This window comes from Vulpes vulpes, chromosome 14 (assembly GCF_048418805.1).
Source record: "Vulpes vulpes isolate BD-2025 chromosome 14, VulVul3, whole genome shotgun sequence".
NCBI classification, from domain to species: domain Eukaryota; kingdom Metazoa; phylum Chordata; class Mammalia; order Carnivora; family Canidae; genus Vulpes; species Vulpes vulpes.
Genome location: NC_132793.1, coordinates 41,340,964 through 41,361,875, shown reverse-complemented (window position 1 = coordinate 41,361,875; position 20,912 = coordinate 41,340,964). Strand labels below are relative to the sequence as shown.

Sequence of the window (20,912 nt, the reverse complement as noted above, 5' to 3'; positions counted from 1 at the left end):
TAGAATAAAAAGTTCCTGCACAGCAAAGGAAACAATCAACAAAACTAAAAGACAACCTACTGGACGGGAGAAGATCTTTACAAATGACATATCTGATAAAGGGTTAGTATCCCACTTATATAATTCAACACCAATAAAACAAATAATGCAATTCAAAAATGAGTGAAAGACATGGATGGACGTTTCTCCAAAGAAAACCTTACAGGTTGCCAACAGACAGAGGAAAAGATGTTCAATATTGCTTATCATCAGGGAAGGGCAAACCAAACCACAATGAAATATCACATTATGCCTGTCAGAATGGCTAGTATCAAAAAGAGAAGAAACAAACCAGTGTTGGCAAGGATGTGGAGAAAACGGAACCCTTGTGCACTGTTGGTGGGAATGCAAACTGGTTTAGCCGCTGTGGAAAACAGAATGGAGGTTCCTCAAAAAGTTAAAAATAGAAATACCATATGATCCAGTAATTGCACTCCTGACTCTTTACCTCCCCCAAATGAAAACACTATTCAAAAAGATACGTGGACCCCAGTGTTTATTGCAGTATTATTTATAACAGCCAAGATAAGGAAGCAGCCAAAATGTCTTGATAGACAAATGGGCAAAGATGTGGCTATATATATATTTGTGTGTGTGTTTGTGTGTGTGTGTTTGTATATATACATACATACATGCAATGGAATATTATTCAGGCATAAAAAAGATAGAAATCTTGCCATTTGCAACAACATGGATGGATCTAGAGAGCATAATACTAAGTGGAATAAGTTAGAGAATATAATTTCACTCATATGATTAGGAATACTAAATGATTTCAGTCATGTGGAATTTAAGAAACAAATGAACAAGAAAAGAGACAAAGCAAAAGACAGACTCTTAACCACAGAGAAAAAATTGGTGGTTGCTAGAGAGGAGGTGGGTGGTGGGGATGGGTGATGGGCATTAAGAGAACACTCACCATGATGAGCACTGAAAATACATAGGATTGTTGAATCACTATATTATATACCTGAAACTAATATGACACTGTATATTAATTACACTGGACTTAAAAAACTTTCTCCTTTATTTGCTTTATTTAAAATTCTTGACTTCAGACCATTTCCCCTTAACCACTTTCATGCATTGCTAGTGTTTTCAGTATTTGGGGGAATTGTCATCTTTGAGCACTCTTGGCTTGACCCACTGTTGTGTCACAAGCATCCTTCAGTTTCACTGAATGTTAAGAGATGCTGGTCCTTTTCATGTTACTGTGAAGGCCAGGAAAGAGATGTCGTGGGTGGGGAGGGTCCCCTGGAAGACACAGCTCTACAGTAGTTTCTGTGAACATTGCTGATAATGCTAAGAGCAGTGATCGCATCTGTGTCAGCATGTCCTTCACTGCATGCTTTGACTCCATCCTCTGAACCCTGTAGCCTCCTCTGAGGCAGGCAGAGAAGACGAGATCCACCCCCATTTTATGGATGGGCAGGAAGACTTGGTGGTCACCCACACATTGGTCAGTTAGAGATGCAGAATGTGAATGTCACCTCTGTCACCTGGTTTCATACAGGTTCACGGTCCTGGTTCCTGTTTTCCTGTGGACTTTGCTAGTGATGTCTGATTGCGGGGTAGGCCCTTTTTGCCCCTCTGAAACATTTAACAGGGCACATGGAGAAGCCAGGAGTTTAGGACACTGGCCTCATCTCAGCGGATGGCTTCTTGCTGCAGAGTGGATTTAACTGGTATGAGGTGCAGCTGGGTATCAGGAATTTTCTAGTCCCAGGGAGATTCCTGTGTGCAGCAGAGCTGGAGAGCTCCTGGGTTGGGAGTCCTCGCTGGGAGTGTGATTACTGGTGACACTCCAGCCGCCCAGGATGATGTCCGTGTGCCCACCTTCCACTGATGCCTGACCTTTTCTAGGTAGTGGCAAATAAAAATCTCCCTGGATGGGGAGAGTGGCTTCTTTCTCTGTTTTGTTTCTTTGCTGTTGTGTGTTTCATTACAACTCAGAAATTCCAAATGTGGCATAGCATCTTCCATGTCTGACCAGGACCAGTTTGGTGTGAAAAAGAGCAAGAGCAGGGCAGGCAAGGAGAAGCTTTTCATCAAGCCTAGTGGTGTTTAGGCATAGGAGAAGGCAATGTGACTCTGTTTGGTGTTCCAAGAAGATCCTGGAAAACAACTGTCTGGTGACCTACCCCCTTGTCTCTCCTATACAAAATGTAGGTACTGCTTAGGCAGTGATTGGGCTTCCTTTTTGATAACTTTATTTTACTTACCATGTCAGCTAAAAGTCAGTCTCTCCTTGGTCTGGCCTCCCATGCCTGGGGTGGGGTGGGCCACTCATCCACCCCCAGCTGGCTTTGCTTTTACAGCCTGTCTGCTCTCACCCATGTGGGGTGATCGTGGGCCATTGAAGGATGAGAATTAGGATTATACATCTCTGTATCCCTGAGAGCCTCATACAGGGGAGACATACACGTTTGTCCATTGACCTACTCCTGCTTTCTTTAATCTACAGGTGAACATTTTGAGTGTACCTCGGGGAGGAAGGGAAGGGGCTGTGGGTCGGAAGGATGGCATGTGTTTCCTGTTTCAGAGTGGACATTCAGTGTTTAGTCAGAATAACTGGACATCTTTCACAAATATTTAAAAATATGTGAAAGAATTTTGGTGTTCCTGATGTTCTTTTTTGTGAACTGTGGCCTCTGGATTGTGTTGATGAAGATAAAGCATTTCATAAATAAAACCCGTGAGGATCATGAGTTTTTCTTCTATTGAAGATCTGGCTAGAAAATTGGCAAAATGTATTTTCTGGATTCCCTCCGATTCTACTAGTTTTGGGAAAGCTCTGGAAAAGTTTTTAATACACATCTGCCCACCAGAATGTAAACTCCTCCAGGAGGGCAGAGCTTTTTGTTGGTTTTGTTCACTGTGTATGTCCAGTGTCTCAGCACACGTGGGCTAAGTGTTTGTTTGTTGATTAATAGATGGATCTTGGGTTTGTTATGGAGATGAAATCACTGATTGTCTGCTGTGTGCCCAACCTTGTGTTGTCTGCTTTCTTCTGTTATATCTTTCAGCAAATAAATGATGCATAGGCTAGCTCAATACCCACAGCCTTGCTGCATAATCAGTACATTTAAGCAACTGTGTGTGATAGTTTTTTTTTTAAACATTTTTAAAAAATTCAATTTGCCAACATATAGTATAACACCCAGTGCTCATCCCATCAAGTGCCCTGCTTAGTGCCCGTCACCCAGTTACCCTATCGCCTCACCCACCTCCCCTTCTGTAACTTGTTAGTAGTCCCTCATGGTTTGTCTTACAGTAGGTTTTATTCAGCCATTTATAGGTGAGGAAACCAAGGCTGGGCAAAGTGAAATCAGGTGCTAAAGACACAGAGCTGCTCTAAGGCAGGAGTTCAGTCCAGGTCCCCAAAGCCCAGTGCTTTCCCATATAAATTATTAAAACACTTGGCAACATCAGAAGCTGCGTTTGCATCTTATTCCACTCTGACTCAAAGTGAAGTCTTTTGAAGAAAAAGTCCACAATTTAGTATTTTGAAGCATACCTATCTCCTACCTGGTATATTTAGCTAACAATGTTGTAAAAGGAATCAATCTTTTTATAAGCTAGCAATTGTTTTTTTTTTTTTTTTAATTTCAAAAGCTGTCACTGAGAGCATTTTTCTGAAATAGAAATCTGGAAGGAGGGTTGTAGGGATGGTATGGGGAAAGAGCAGAGAAAACTCATTTCTTTGTGTTTTGTGGCACTGCCACGCTAAATGAAACTATCTTTGGACATTAAATAGCTGGCTTGACATCTGAATGCAGGAAATCAAGAGGAAGTACTAGAAAAGTTCTCAGTGTTTACACTTACGCTATTACATTTAAACTACCACTTTTCTTTAGTGAACGTGTTGCTTCTATGATTTGGAGAAGCCTATTGAAGAAGGTTGGTCATATGCACATCCTTATTTTCCCTCTGTCCTGTGACTCAGACTGATGTTCCCTCTGCTTTGGTCCTGGAGTCAGAGCACAGCTGTAGGTCTTCGGGAGAAGCCTAGCTTCATTTCTGCCTTTGGAGTTAACATCTGACAGGTTAATTGATATTTATAGGAAAACACATCCGCATTTAAGGATTGAAAATGTGTAATAGACTTTATGGGATATCACACAGAAGATACTGGCTAGGAGGAGGAGACTCCTAGAGGAGGAGACATCTTTAAAAGCTTTGAAGGAAAAGTGGGATGGAGGAGAAAAGTACATTCCAGACAGAGGGAACAGCATGAGGGTCATTGAGAGTCCTGGAAGAAGGAGCAGTTTGGAAGGGAATGGGGGCCTTGGGTGGTGCAGATGTGTGTGGGAGGTAAGGCTGCATGGGCAGCTTGTGTCCCCCATCCAGCGCCTGATGGGGTAGACACCTTGCACCCTATTTAGAGTACTCTTGGTGTGGCTTGCTTACATGTGCGACTGGCCCTTTGTGTTCCTCTTGGATCCCGAGCTTACCTAACTCCCACCTCGGGATGTAGCTGGGGTCAAGTTTAGGGTTGTCACGTGGCACACAGCCCACAGCCATTCAGCGTGGCTCAGAGTATTGACTCTTACTTATTTCCTTTAACTTTCCACAGTGCTGATTCTAGTAGCAACTTGGAGCAAGTCCCTTAACCTCCTGGGGCCTCAATTTCTCTCTGTGTGAGTCGAGTCATGGGCAAGGTCTTCTGCTCTCTCGAGTTCACGTCTCTCCTTGTCACGTGTTCATTTCCCTGAGCCGAGAGCCTACTCAACCATCTTGGCTCCCGGTTGTCCTCCCTGCAGAGTATCCAGAATTTCCTGCAAAGTGTCTCTGTTGTCTTTTGTCTCAGGCAAAATTTAGTTCTTTATGCTTTTGGGCTTGAATTTTATAGTGCATGAAATTCTTCAGCTCTCTACCGGTTTTTCTCAACTAGGCCAGGGTTGTGCGACAGAACTAAATTATGCCTGATGCTTGGAGTAAGGCATCCGTTCACATATGTGATGAATTGATTTCTCTTCTGTGCTTCTAGAATGGTACCAGTTATGTACTGTCCCTAGGAGAATTGAGAAAATAGTTGCTCAATATATGTACATAATTTTTTTCTTTCCTTCTTCCTTTCTATTTAATTGCAAATTACAGTTTTCATGCTCTTTTGCTACTTGCTCTTTCTTCTCACCTACCAGTGTTTCCAATGACTGTGGTGTTTCCATCCTTTAGAAGAGAAGCCCTCATTGGAAGCCAACCCTGATAACCCTAAAGGCATAATCCAAATCTGGAGTTTTGTTCTGGAATTGGAGATGGGTAGGCTGGGCCCCATTCAGAGGTAGAGATGAGACCACCTAGTGAAACGTTGTTTCAGAAGGAGTTAAGAGGAGCTAAGCTTCCTCACTCATAGGGCCCCACCTCCTCACGGTTGATGAGGGCACCACCGATCAGTCAAGGCAGTGGTTCTCAAATCCCTGGTCATCTGCGGAACCTAGGATGTTTAATATACATATTCCTGACCCTCATCCTGGGGATTCTCACTTGGTAGGTCCGGGCAGGAATGCTTCAGATGGTCCTGTTGATCCTCAGGGCTCTGTAATCCCAGATGTGGCCCTGTTTTTTTTTTTTTTTTTTTTTTGCGAACCTAAGGGAAACTTTATTTACTCTTCTTAAAGTAGTCTAGATGCGTCTTTGGACGCATCTGTTCTCTGACCCTGGTCTAGTGTCTCTTGTGTGGCCTGTAGTGTCCTTCTTGGTGGCTTTCTTCTCTGGACTCCCTCTGGAGTCCATCTGCAGCACACAGAGGCTGCATTTAAAATATAAGTACGGTTTTGCCCTTTCCTGGTACCCCAGACTTTCCCACATCTGCAGCCTCCTAGCACATGTAAGTTCTAAAGTCCTGGAAGGCCTGATGTAATTTGGCCCTGGCTGTGCTGACCTCACGTCCCATTTTGCTGGTCCCTCTCCTGCAGTCATGCTGGCCTTTTGCTCTCCTCCCCCCCTCAAACCTACTCATTCCTGCCCTAGGGCCTTTGCCCTGCTTTTCTTTTTATCTGTAATGCTCCTCCCAGATCTTTGCCTGGTCCTTGGCCTCGCTGCAGTCAGGCCTTTGCTCCCATGTCGCCACCTTGGAAAGGTCTTTACTGGCCACTTGCCCTCCACTGCCTCTGCCCTCAGTATCCCATAACATCCTTTCATTCCTTTATAGCACTTACCAGTATCTAAAATGGTATTGTGTAGCTCCCTCCAGCTGTGGCAGAGGTCTGTAGAGGATTTCACTTAGCATTTACGCTCATAGCATCCAAGACTGACAGCACTCCTGCCCTTGGCTCGTCCATGGTGGGAGTCCACAGGGAATGGAGCGGGGACTCTGCAGACTTCTCACAGGCTGCCACTCAAGGTTGGCCTTTGGATGTAGGTCATGGTACCACTGACCTCTGGTTGACAGCTGTGTGGTGAGATGCGTTCTGAGGAGCTGAAATGAGGTCAGGGTGATCGCCTGAGAAACTTACTCCAGAATTTTTTTCAGTGTCTGACTCCCCTGGGTTTTCCCCAGAAACTGAATTGAAGACTTTTATGATTTCATGGGGAGCAACTAAGAGTAGTGAGCAGTTCCATGTTCTTCAGGTGCTCAAAATCAGCCAGAACAGTTAAGGAGAAGCTGGTAGCAGGAGAATAGCCCTCCCTGACTTTGTTTCCACACTTAGGCACAAGTGAGGGGACATATATTTATGGCACCTCTGCTGCTGCATTGCAATGCATTGCATTGCATTACTACTGCGGGTGCAAGCTAGTGAAGACTCTGCTCTCTCAGTTGCTCTCTAGGCTTGAGGAAGGGAGGCGAATACACATGCATCTAACGGGAAGAACCTGCTGGGTGCATAGCCCAGCTAAGAGATGGTGGCTTCCAGGGTAGGAAGTGAAAATAGTGTGAGTAAATCACATGGAATATTTGGGGGATATAGTTATACTAAAAAAACATTTGTTTAACTGAAATCCACATTTAGTTGGGTGTCCTGTATTTTACCTGGAGTCCTAATAAAGGGAAGAGAGACCTGTCATTGGGTAAAGCAGAGGGACTGAGCAATTCATTGAGCATAGGGGATCAGGATATAGTATATTGGTTTTCAAATATTGCATGAGATCTACTCTTACTACTAACAGCTTCCTCTTTATCCTTTCAGAAATGTTTTTGTGCATCTGGAAGCATATATGTGCATATTTTTTATGTTTCATTTATCTGCTTAACTATGAACTGGATCATGGACTACACATGGCTACTTGTTTTTTCTCCCACTTAACAGTGCTCCTGGGACTTCTTTCCATAGTAGTGCCTGTAGTGGTCATATATTCTTTAAAAAAAAAACCCTTTTTTTTAAAAGATTTATTTATTTATTTATTCAGAGAGAGAGAGAGAGAGAGAGGCAGAGACACAGGCAGAGGGAGAAGCAGGCTCCATGCAGGAAGCCTGACGTGGGACTTGATCCTGGATCTCCAGGATCACACCCCGGGGCTGCAGGCGGCGCTGAACCGCTGCGCCACCGGGGCTGCCCTAAAAAAATAAAAAAAAAAAAATTTTTTTTTTTGCTATTGAATGTTTTCCCACCAAAGTGAAGGTCGTTAAATACGAGTTCGCATTATGTTAGTTTGCATTTTTAATTTTTGATTGAAGTTTGTTTGTTTGACATACAATATTATGATGTGTACAACATAGTGATTCTATAGTTATATACAAAGTCTGTAAGTTTTAAGGTCAACTTGGGGGATACTGCCTGACTTCAGAACTTGGGGTGAATAAGCTACTCTTTAGAATCTTCTTAGGTGATGCTCAGTTTAGAGATCTCAGTACCACTTAGTCAGGCTGTTTGTTATGGAGTGACCAAATACCATCAACTGAGCAACTGGAATCAGTTTGGATTGCTGAATAATTTAAAAATGCTTCAAAATACTTGAATGAACATAAGGTGTTTTTTTTTTTTTTTTTTTTTTTTTTTCTGATAAGCTTCCTCCTACGCACAAATCTGAGAGCTGACACAATTCATCTCTTTTTCTGATTGGGCATTTTACTCTTTTCCTCCCTTCCCCTTCTCCTTCTGCCCAATATTGATCTATAACTCAGTCTTCTTACTCCAGCTGGTTCATTTGTAGCATCTTATGGTCTAGTTTCCAGACCTTTCAAATAAATTACTCATTTATATGAAAGAACCATAATTGACTTTTCGGTTGAGAAACCCAATTCACCAAAGTGGCCCGGGAGAGACATAGTTCATTTTGCTGTATTATCAGATCAATGTTCAAATAATATTTTAGGATTATTTATTTTCCTCAATATGAGAAAAATGTCAAGATTTATTTCCCATGTTTCTTAAATGTCAGAGGAAATTGACCTGAGCTGGGGGAACTCTCAGTGCCTGGTGTTTTACAGTTTTCAGCTGAAGGGATTAAAAGATAAAGCACTGAGCATTGATTGTGAGTGTTGCCCTTGTACTCAGTGGTCTCAGGTTGTGGAGTGTAAAGAAAACTGGTTCTTGCTTCTCTGGGATTTGCTAGACTGATTGGAGAGGTGACATCAGCAGGGATAAGACCTGTATGAGTGGGATGAACTAGGCAGGTGTATAAAGGGAAATTGTTTCTGAAGTTTTTATCGGGGTGAGTGATGCAAATTAGACTGGAGAGGAGCCTTGCTTTGGAATGGAAATGGGAATTGGATAGCACCATAACATGTGGAAGAGCAAGAACCAAGAATAATATGGGGGCTCATAGGGAGGCTGGCATTAAGTAGAGGATGCACGTGGAGAAGACTAGGCCAGGGTAAGAGGCAATTATTTAACTTTTAGTCAGCCCATCCCATTCAGCAACTTGATGGTACCTCAGAGTTGCCAGGGCATAACCTAGAGGCTATAAACTTAGACAGTTAAAGTCCTTACTTCTAAGAAGTTCAGAGTCTGGTGGGTGAGATAGGGAGGAGGACCCTCTGACTAGGGGATAGGATGGAAGGCTCAGTGAAGGCTCTCCAGATATGTGAGGTCTAAAGCTGAGTCTGGCTGGCTGGCTGGGAGTGGACCAGGCCAGTAGAAGGGGGTGGAATTGATACAGTGTTGAATGGCAACACTAGTTGGGATCAGAGCAGGAAGGACTTTGTATACTCCTGGGAGTTGGATTTTATCCTATAGCCTTTGAGAGGTCACTGAATGAGTTAAAGCAGGGGAGCCTCATGGTGAGATCCCACTGATAGCAGGGTAGAGTGTGGGTGGGAAGGAACAGGCTGGAGGCAAAGACACTAGAGAGGTGGTAGCAGCCCAAGTTGGGACAGTGTCTGTGGAGTGGGGAGATGTGGCATATGGCCACGGTCGGTAGATGAGCTGTTGATTGCACAGGACTAAGTAATTGCCTGTTGGGTGTGGGGATGAGGAAGTGGGAGGTAAAGCTGTTGGATGGTGTGTCACCTGGACCCAGAAGTCACCTCTGATAGTTAAAGGCTCTGTGGTGAAGTGAGGGCCATGGGCAGTGGCCTGTCTCCAGTGGACAATGGGCTGAGCAGGATTGATCAGCAGGGTGTGGAGAGAATGAGGAGACTAGAACCTTCCTTCTTCTTTCATCTCTGAAATATTTGGAAGTTTGACAACTCTCCTGGAATCTATAAGGGATGAATACACCAGAGGGTTGGTTCCAAATTTAATAATTCCAACCATCATAAGCACTTTGTGGAGATTACTGTGGCTTTTCCATAGGTATTTTTAGTAACTAGAGTGAAATTTGCTCTATATGGCTTAAAATCTAGCATTTTTGTTATAAATACTAATACTTTTGGAGTAAAGATACATCTTTTTCTTATAGTTTTAGTTTTTAGGTTCAAGAAGGAAGCAATCTAGGAAATTGTTGCTTGTAAAATTTCCTTTCTGGAACAGAAACATCTTTGCACATGGCCCATCTCCTGACACTGTGAGGTGATCCACCTCAAGCATATCTGCTGTACTTCACATCTTGGATTGTCCTGAATCTTTGTGAAAGAACTGCCTAATTTGGGATCCCTGGGTGGCGCAGCAGTTTAGAGCCTGCCTTTGGCCCAGGGCACGATCCTGGAGACCCGGATCGAATCCCACGTTGGGCTCCCGGTGCATGGAGCCTGCTTCTCCCTCTGCCTGTGTCTCTGCCTCTCTCTCTCTCTCTCTGTGTGACTATCATAAAAAAAAAAAAAAAGAAAAAGAAAAAAAAAAAGAACTGCCTAATTTACCAAGGGCACTGAAGGATTTCCCACTTTCCACTCATCAAAGATCCTGCATGAAGGCTCTAAGAGGTTTGACATCACAAGCAAGAGATCTGATGTGGTTTTGACAGGCAAGAAACTGCCTTGTAGGAACATTAATACCAACAGTCTTAAAATGTTTTCCGGGCAGCCCTGCCTCCAGTTTCTGACTGCGTGACTTTAGCCCTCCCTCCAGTCTCTGGATTTACGGTGATTTCTATGTCAATGGCCTTCTGCTCCAAAGGCTTACTGCCTTTTAAGTGCCTTGAGGGAGATATGGATCTGTTTGTTGGTGTTAAATATTTTGAATTTTGATAAGACTCAAACTCATCAACACATGCTTTTGGCACTTGAGCAATTTCCACCAGCCACCAGACTTCATACGGAGTGTCCCACCATTTGCATCTGCATGCGTTTTATTTGTGACTTCCAGGACAAGTTCACAGGGTTTTCTACTGGCTGGGCTCATTAGATGATTAAGAATATAAAGCTCCACCGTGGCACCCAGATTTTCTTTGTTAGACACAGAAATAAATTCTTTGCCTTCTCCTAGAAGGGTATCAAGCAAACCAGAGTTGTAGAAACCTGTGTAAAGGTCACCATGATCTGGGGTACCCAGCTTCTGTGTTTTCCCCTAAGATCTTCTTTGCTGCAGGCAGTAAAGAGTCCTTTACCCAAAGTGGGTAGCCACTTTGATTAAATGTATGGATTTTTCACATGAAATGTTTGTTTTTCTCCAGTATTTATTTTTGAATCGTTGTGTTAAGAGAGCTCATTAGCTCATTAGAATAAAGGGGAGCAGATGTATAGATGTATTGTAGATTTTGTTCAGATATTCAGCTTGCTGAATGGTCACATCTAAAAAAAGGTATTCTCATTTTGCACACCTGTCCAACTTTTTGGGCTTTTGCAGCCCATGCTGGTCCTCAAACTGCTGTTGAGTTTTACCACTCAACGGCAGCTTGTTCAGCAGAGAAGATAAATATTATCAGGTAAGCCCTGGTTTTTATCTCTCAATAATGCTGCATTGAATCTTCTGCAGGTTTCTAGATTTTTTCCCCCAATCCACAGAAGATCCCCTTTCTTGCAAAAATCTATGAAATAGCTTCTGAAAATGTATTGAGATATTGTTTTTTAGTGTGCTCAAACTCATGTGATGGTGCTGTGGTATTTTTTCTAGTTCCTCCTTCGAAGATCATTCCAGCTCTTGTTGAATGACTTTATTGGAACTGAGAAGCATCATCTTGAGACAGCTTTGCTAAGATCTCCCTGAGCCATGCCTCACTTTCTGTAACTGGTTCCTCCTTTCTTCCCGTACTCCCTGGGTTTTTTAAGATTCTGTCCCCAGGCTATTTTTTTTTCCTCCTTAGCCTGATTATTTTTTTTCCTTCCCTTACCCTGATTATTTTTAAGAATGACTTCAAGCTAGTGGCAGCAACATCACCTTGATGTTGGGAAACAGTCCGGGTATAGAAAGGGCTAGAAGCTGATAGTTTGGCAGGGTGCTGGGAATGAGGTAACCTAGATGTCGTAACACTCAGATGACGTCTTAGATCCCAGTAAGTCAGACACTTGTTGTTTTGGGTCAGAAGCTGCAGTACAACTTCAGAGCCAAGAGTGGAGACAGTGTCAGTTGATTTAGGTTGTAACCATATTCTGCTATGTGATTTTACAAAGAAGACTTAAAGGTCAAAGTACAAAGGTAGTTTGTTTCCCAGTGTGTGAAGTATGTAATGTGATGGAGTGTCTCATGAGAGTGAATACAAGGCCAGTTATCACTCTGTCATATTAAGATAATGTCAGCGCAGTGCTTTTCAAACTTTCACGTTCATTGGAATCTTCAAGGGCTCTTGTTACAGTGCAGATTCCTATTTAATAGGTCTGTGGTGGAGCCTGAGATCCCTCATTTCTTGAGAGCTTATTTGGAGTTTCTATCAGAGGAATCCAGCTGCTTGTATATCCTTGACTGAAGAATGGTCCTCCTCCGTTGGGCGAGATTGTCCTCTTCCACTGAGTGCACAGCTTTGCGGGACACACTTGGAGTGGTAAGGGAGGAAGGGGACACCCGCCTAGCCAGCCAGATCAGCTGAATCAACCCTGGCAATCAATGGGGTGACAGATGTCACAGCCAGATCACCCTTACTTCTGAAATCCCTCATTTCCAACAAGTTCCTGGGGCTGCTGATGCTACTTCTTCTTGGGCTATATTTTGAGACACAAAGTCTGAGCTGGAGCTCCTATCTTTTGGGATACAGGGCTCTTTGAGAAAGTGAAGAAAGCTATGGACTTTCAGAACAGTGAACCTGCCACCTTTCCCCTCCCCCCACCACATCGCAGTGAGTGTAATTTTAAGGTTGTGAACCCTTTGAAGCCCACCAAGCATCTTCAGGCTTGAGAAGTGGCTAATAGATGCTCATATGACATACTAATCTTTCAGTCACTATCTTCTCTAGCATTTTTAGAGTGGATGTTAACACTAGGGAGATACTGCCATTCAACAGGGAAGAATAAATGATCACGTGGAGGGGCCCTTTAACTAACGCTGCTCCAGGGGTATAGGGCCGTGATCCTTGGAGTTACTTCACCTCTGACTTCCAATGAATAGTGGGCACAGTGTGAGTCTCATTCCTTCATGTTTTGTAAGTAAGAATTGACAAGTAGTGTGAGCAGCTATTAATAGTAACTTCTGGTGTTCCATCCCTGGATGGTTGTGTGCTCCCAGTAGGTATTTGTTGATAATAGTGGTTTTAAAGTGAAAGATCTAGAAATGTTTAGTGACTGAGAAAGGACCCAATTGGGAATGAGAGGGATTGAGATGCGGCAGCCTGTGGTGTTAATAAAACTAATTGTGTAGTTCTCCTGCTGCGGGCAGGACATGACTTTTGGTAGTTGCATGCTGTAAGAAAGGGGTAATTTTGTAAGGTATTTGTTCTATGGCCACATGAACATGAGATGTCCCCGAGGCAGTTCTCACTTTTGGGTTCAAAATAGAGCTGCCCAAGATCTGGGCACTGTGCCCATGGGGGTTGGGGGGACCTCATTTATTTGTCTGTCTTTTGAGCCACTGTTCTCTTCATCCAGGTTTGTACTTCTCTAGACTAGCTTGGAAAAGTTCAATCAGGCCATGGGAATCCACTGTAGTTCTTGGGTGTTTGCAACTTACTGTTTGGGTTTCATTGTTCTAGCAGGTATTTATTCTGGATGATTATCCTGAGGTTGCCAGGATACCTGTTTCCCTCACCCTGGGGTTATTTTAAAGTAAATCCCAGATGTCATATTATTTCATTTATAAATACTTCAGTGTGTGTCTCTAAAAGGTTAAGACATTAAAATCATCAGGATACCATTATCACACCAAATATGGTAGTAATAATTCCATAATATCAGACATTTAGTCAGTGTTAAGATTTCCCTACGTATCTTATAATTTCTAAAAATGCCCTCTGTTTGCACTGAAATCCAGTTGGTTGATAGGTCTTTAAAGCCTTTTTTCAATCTGTAGGTACCCCTTTCATCTTTATATCCTTGCAATTTATTGTTCTTGTTATTGAATATACTGGGTCCCTTACCTGCTACCCTTCCCAGAAGCTGGATTTTGCTGATTGTGTTGCTGGCATTGTTGACGTGTTCCCCCTGCCCCCCGTGTTGCCTGGTGTTCACTGTGCATCAGCTCTAGATGAGAGTCAGGCCTTTTCTGTGGGGGAGGGGCAAGATTTCTGCAGCACAGGTGTTTGGTCTTTCAGTTCTGATGGACAGCATGTCTGGTTGTCTCCTGGTGTTGGAGTTAGCAGCCTAGTTGTCACTGCCTGGAGCCGTGAATACACCAGGGTCACAAAGTTCTAACATCCTAATTCTATCATTTCTTCTTCATTTATTAAGACGAATACTCTAAAAAGAGGAACTTTTTCAAACAACTATTTGGTGAAGTTGTTAAAATTAAAAATACTTTGTTGTTTAGGAAATGCAGGGCAAGTACTTGAGTTTTCACCTTTATTTACTAGGTTTTTTTTTTTTTTTTAGATTTTATTTATTTTAGGGAGAGAGAGCATTTGTGCAAGAGTGGGGGGAGGGGCAGAGGGAGAGAATGGGAGAGAGAATCCTCAAGCAGACTCTTTGCTGAGCATAGAGCCTGACACGGGGCTCGATTCCGGGACCCTGAGATCATGACCTGAGCCAAAACCAAGAGTCAGATGCTTAACTGACTGAGCCACCCAGGTGCCCCTGTTTACTAGTTTTTTTTTTTTATTTATTTATGATAGGCACACAGTGAGAGAGAGAGGCAGAGACACAGGCAGAGGGAGAAGCAGGCTCCATGCACCGGGAGCCCGACGTGGGACTCGATCCCAGGTCTCCAGGATCGCGCCCTGGGCCAAAGGCAGGCGCTAAACCGTTGCGCCACCCAGGGATCCCTGTTTACTAGTTTTTAAAATAATGAGGTGATTCTTTTGACTCTCCAAAGGAAACCATTCAGTTTTTATTTTTTTATGAGTTCATAAATTGATGTGTATTTCATGTGTTTCAGTCTATTGCAGTTACTGTTCTTTGTGCTACTCAGCTTTATCCGGTGGGAACTTATTTCAGGTTGGCTCCTGAGTCTTTTTGACGTGGCTTGTATATTGGTTATTTCTCACTGTGTAACACAATTTAGGAGCTTCTGACAACATTTATTATCTCGCTGTTTCTGCGAGTCAGGAGTCAGGGTGGGGTTTATTTGGGTCCCCTGACCCACGCAGGGCCTCAAGACTGTAGTCCAGGGCTTTCCAGCCTGGCTGGGGAGGGGCACTCCCAGGCTCACCCTTGGGAGTACTGGCAAGCCGCAGGTCTTTGCCATGTGAGTCTCTCCTGAAGCCTCACAGTGTGGCAACTGGCTGTCCCTATTGCCAGGACTCTGAGAGAGAGACAAACAGGAGTTCCAGCAAGTCAGAAATCAGAATCTTATAATCTAAGCTGGGAAGTACCAGACCATCACTTTTGTGGACTTAGTGTTGTGTTTGTTAGCACTGAGCTGCTAGGTCCAGCCCACTCTCCAGGGCAGAGGCTTACACAGGGACCTCAAATACTTGGAGACAGGGATCACCAGGAGCCACGTTAGAAGTTGTCTGTGGACACCTTGAACAAACTGGTTGCTTCCAGTGTGCTAGATATTGTGTGAGGAGATAGTTCAGATATTTGGACTGACTCTTTCTTCAAATAGCCCTGACTCTAAATGGAATTTAGAGACTATAATTTGGGCATAAGATTCTAGGCGTTTTCAGGGGACAAAGCTAGGGAGTTCTTTCTTTCTTTTTTTTTCTTCTTTTAAGATTTATTTGTTTGTTTATGATAGACATAGAGAGAGAGAGAGAGAGAGGCAGAGACACAGGCAGAGGGAGGAGCAGGCTCCATGCCGGGAGCCCGACGCGGGACTCGATCCTGGGACTCTAGGATCGCGCCCTGGGCCAAAGGCAGGCGCTAAACCGCTGAGCCACCCAGGGATCCCTGGGAGTACTTTATTTTTAAAATTTAAATTCAATTAGTTACCATATAATGAGTTATTAGTTTCAGAGGTAGAGGCCAGTGATTCATCAGTCTTATATAATACCCAGTGCTCATTATATTGCGTACCTCCTTAATGTCCATCACCCAATTACCCCATTCCCCCACCTCCCTCCCTTCCAGTAACCCTCAGTTTGTTTCCTGTGATTAAGAGTCTTTTATGGTTTGTCTCCCTCTCTGATTTTGTCTTGTTTTATTTTTTCCACTCTTCCCTGTGGTCCTCTGTTTTGTTTCTTAAAGTCCACATACGAGTTGAGAGCGTATGATAATTGTCTTTCCCTGATTGACATATTTCTGCTTAGCATAATACCTCTAGTTCCCTCCATGTTGTTGCAGATGGCAAGATTTCATTCTTTTTGATGGTTGAGTAGTATTCCGTTGTGTGTGTGTGTGTGTACACACACACACACAAATGATTTCTTTTTTTTTATGACATCTTCTTTATCCATTCATCTGTCAGTGGACATCTGGACTCTTTCCATAGTTTGGCTATTGTGGACATTGCTGCTATAAATATTGTAGTGCAGGTGCCCCTTTGTATTACTGCATTTGTATCTTTGGGATAAATACCCAGTTGTACAATTACTAGGTTGTAGGATAGCTCTATTTTCAGCCTCTTGGGGAACCTCCATACTATTTTCCAGAGTGGCTGCACCAGCTTGCATTCCCACCAGCAGCGTATGAGGGTTCCCCTTTCTCCGCATTCTTACCAACATCTCTCCTAACTTGTTAATTTTAGACTTTGCGACTAGTGTGAGGTAGCATCTCTTTGTGGCTTTGATTTGTGGCTGATGCCAAGTGATGTTTTCATGTGTCTGTTGGCCTTTTGTATGTCTTTGGAGAAATGTCTGTTCATGTTTCTGCCCATTTCTTGATTGCATTATTTGTTCTTTGAGTGTTGAGTTTAATAAGTTCTTTATAGATTTTGTATACTACCCTTTTGTCTGATAAGACATTTGGAAATGTTTTCTCCCATTCTGTCTTTTGGTTTTGTCAGCTCTTTCCTTTGCTGTGCAAAACCTTTTTGTCTTGATGAAGTCCCAATAGTTCATTTTTGCCTTTGTTCCCCCTGCCTTTGGAAACATGTCTAGCAAGAAGTTGCTGTGGCTGAGGTCACAGACGTTGCTGCCTGTTGTTTTCCTCTAGAATTTTAATGGATTCCTGTCTCTAGCTCTTTCATTGATTTTGAGTCTATTTTTGTATATAGTCTGAGGAAATGGTCCAGTTTCATTCTTCTGCATATATGGCTGTCCAGTTTTCCCAGCACCATTTGTTGGTTGAGAAGCTGCCTTTTTTTTCCATTTGATATTCTTTCCTGCTTTGTCAAAGATTAGTTGACCATAGAGTTGAGGTTCTATTTCTGGGTTCTGTATTCTGTTCCTGTGATGTTTGTTTTTGTGACAATACCATACTGTCTTGATGATTATAGCTTTGTAATAGAGCTTAAAGTCCAGAATTGTGATGCCCCCTACTTTGGTTTTCTTTTTCAGTACTCCTTTGACTATTTGGGGTCTTTTCTGGTTCCATATAAATTTTAGGGTTATTTGTTCCAGCTCTGTGAAAAGTTGATGGTATTTTGATGGGGGTTGCATTGAATGTATAGATTGCTCTAGGTAGCCTAGACATTTCCAATATTCTTCCAATCCATGAGCATGGGACTTTTTTCCATTTCTTTGTGTCTTCCCCAATTTCTTTCATGAGCGTTCTGTAGTTTTCTGAGTAGGATCCTTTTCCTCTTTGGTAAGGTTTATTCCTAAGTATTTTACAGTTTTTGGTGCAATTGTAAATGGAATTGACTGCTTAGTTTCTCATTCTTGTGTTTCATTAGTATAAAGAAATGCAATTGAATTTTGTGCATAGATTTTATATCCTGCCACTTTACTGAATTCCTGTATGAGTTCTAGCTATCCTGGGGTGGAGTTTTGGGTTTTCCATGTAGAGTATTCTGTCATGTACAAAGAGGGAGAGTTTGACTTCTTCTTTGCTGATTTGAATGCCTTTTATTTCTTTCTGTTGTCTGATTGCAGAGGCTCTAGGACTTTTAGTAGTGTATTGAACAACAGTGATGATAGTGGACATCCCTGCTGTGTTCCTGACCTTAGGGGAAAAGCTCTTGGTGTTTCCCCGTTGAGAATGATATTCACCTTGGGCTTTTCATAGATGGCTTTTATGATATTGAGCAGTGTTCTCTCTAACCCTGCACTGTGAAGAGTTTTAATCAAGAAAGGATACTGTACTTTGTCAAATGTTTTTTCTGCACCTATTGAAAGGATCATACGATTCTTGTTCTTTTATTAATGTAGTGTATCACAGTGATTGATTTGTGGATGTTGAACCACCCTTACAGCCCAGGAATAAATCCCACTTGTTTGTGGTGAATAATCTTCTTAGTGTACTGTTGGATCCTATTGGCTAGTATTTTGGTATGAATTTTTGCATCTGTGTTCATCAGGGATATTGGTCTGTAATTCTCCTTTTTGGTGAGATCTTGTCTGGTTTTGGGATCAAGGTAATGCTGGCTTCATAGAGTTTGGAAGTTTTCATTTCTATTTTTTGAAACAGCTTCAGAAGAATATGTATTAATTCTTCTTTAAACATTTGGTAGAATTCCCCTGGGAAGCCAGTCAGCCATGGATCTTGTTTTTGGGAGATTTTTGATTACTGCTTCAATTTCCTTGCTGGTTATAGGTCTGTTCAGGTTTTCTGTTTCTTCCTAGTTGGTTTCATTGATTTCTGCTCCAATCTTTATTCCCTTCTGCTAGGTTAAGGCTTTATTTGCTGTTCTTTCTCTAGTTCCTTTAGGTGTAAAGTTAGGTGTTATGTATTTGAGATCTTGTTTCTTGAGAAAGGCTTGTATTGCTGTATACTTCCCTCTTAGGACTGCCTTTGCTGCATCCCAAAGGTTTTGAGCAGTTGTATTTTCATTTTCATGTATTTCCATGAATTTTTTAAATTCTTAATTTCCCATTTGACCCATTCATTCTATAGTAGGATGCTCTAACCTCCATGTATTTGAGTTCTTTCCAAATTTCTTGTTGTCTTTGAGTTCCAGTTTCAAAGCATTGAAACTCAATGATCTCAATCTTTTGGTACTGTTTAAAACCTGTTTTGTGACCCAGTATGTGATCTATTCTAGAGAATGTTCCATGTGCACTCAAGAAGAATGTGTATTTTGTTGCTTGAGGATGTAATGTTATGAAGTCCATCTGGTCCAGTGTGTCATTCAAAGCCCTGGTTTCCTTGTTGATCTTCTGCAGTGAGTGGGGTGTTAAAGTCCCTCGCTATTATTATCGATGTATTTCTTTAATTTTGTTATTGATTGGTTTATATACCTGACTGCTCCCATGTTAGGGACATAAATATTTATAATTGTTAGATCTTCTTTTTGGATAGACACTTTAATTATGATACGATGTCCTTCCTCATCTCTTATTATAGTCTTTAGTTTCAAATCTAATTTGTGTGATATAAGGATTGCTACCCCAGCTTTCTTTTGATGTCCATTAGCATGATAAATGATTTTCTACCCCCTCACTTTCAATCTGGAAGTGTTTTTGGGTCTAAAACAAATCTCTTCAGACAGCATATGGATGGGTCTTGCTTTTTTATCCAATCTGATATCTTTTGATTGCAGCATTTAGACCATTTACATTGAGAGTAACTATTGAAAGATTGGAATTTAGTGCCATTGTATTGCCTGTAGAATCACTGTTTCTGTGTATTGTTTCTCTTCCTTTCTGGTCTGAGTTACTTATTGGCTCTCACTTTGCTTAAAATATCCCTTTTAATATTTCTTGCAGGACTGGTTTAGTTATCACAAATTCTTTTAGTTTCTGTTTGTCCTGGAAGTTTTTTATCCCTCCTTCTATTTTGAATAACAGCCTAGCTGGATAAAGTATTCTTGGGTGCATATTTTTTTTTAAATTATTTTGCATCCTGAATATATCATACCAGTCCTTTCTGGCCTGCCAGGTCTTGGTGGATTGGTGTGCTGTCAATCTAGTGTTTCTACCCTTTTAAGTTATGGACCTCTTCTCCCCTAGCTGTTTTTGGATTTTCTTTTTGTCTCTGAGATTTGGAAATTTCACTATTATATTTTGGGGTTTTGACCTCTTTTTACTGAGTTTCAGGGGTGTTCTCTGTGCCTCCTTGAATGTCTGTTTCCTTCCTCAGGGAAGTCCTCCACTGTCATTCGCTCCAATATACCTTCTGCCCCTTTCTCTCTTTTTCCTCTTTTTCTGGGATCTCAATTATTCTAATATTGTTTCGTTTTATGGTATCACTTATCTCTTGAATTCTCCCCTCATGATCCAGTAGTTGTTTATCTCTTTCTCAGCTTCTTTATTCTTCATCTTCTATATCACTAATTCTCTCCTCTCCTTCATTTATTCTAGCATTTGGAGCTTCCGTTTTTTTTTTTTGTTTCTTTTCTTTTTTTTAATATTTTTTTTTCTTTATTTATTTATGATAGTCACAGAGAGAGAGAGAGAGGCAGAGACACAGGCAGAGGGAGAAGCAGGCTCCATGCACAGGGAGCCCAACATGGGATGCGATCCCGGGTCTCCAGGATCGCGCCCTGGGCCAAAGGCAGGCGCCAAACCACTGCGCCACCCAGGGATCCCCTAGAGCTTCCGTTTTTGATTGTAATAGCCTTTTTGATTTCTGCTTGATTAGATTTTAGTTGTTTCTCCAGAAAGGGATTCTCTAGTGTCTTCTATGCTTTTCTCAAGCCCAGCTATTATCTTTATAATCATTAGTCTGAACTCTAGTTAGGACATCTTCTGTCTTTACTGATTAGGTCCCTGTCATTGGGTACTGCCTCCTGTTCTCTTTCTTGAGGTGAGTTTTCTGTCTTGTCATTCATACAGAAAGTAATCGCTTTTCCATTTGCAGAGTTGCAGCTGTTTTTTAGATCTCTGGTTGAGTTTGCAGGTGTTCACAATGATTTGATAGCTCTCTAGCTGAATTCTTGGGGCCAGATGAAACTAAGATAATCTACTCCACCATCTTGGACTACTGGGAAGGGAGTCCTTTCTGTTTCCTTTCCAATTTCAGATAAAGTTTATGCTAGTTCCATTCAGATGTATGACCACAGAGTTTTTACTTAACCTCATCCATCTTACATTTGTATCTCCTTTCATTCAAA

At 42.1% G+C, this 20,912-nt stretch overlaps 1 protein-coding gene and 1 pseudogene across 35 annotated transcripts in view; one reads left to right on the top strand and one right to left on the bottom strand.

Moving 5' to 3' along the window:
• The window catches only part of LOC112922739 (kinesin-like protein KIF16B), a 314,279-nt gene that overhangs the window by 22,125 nt on the left and 271,242 nt on the right, over positions 1-20,912 (top strand). The window lies entirely within an intron of this gene.
• Positions 9,825-11,149, bottom strand: LOC140595390 (UTP--glucose-1-phosphate uridylyltransferase pseudogene; annotated as a pseudogene).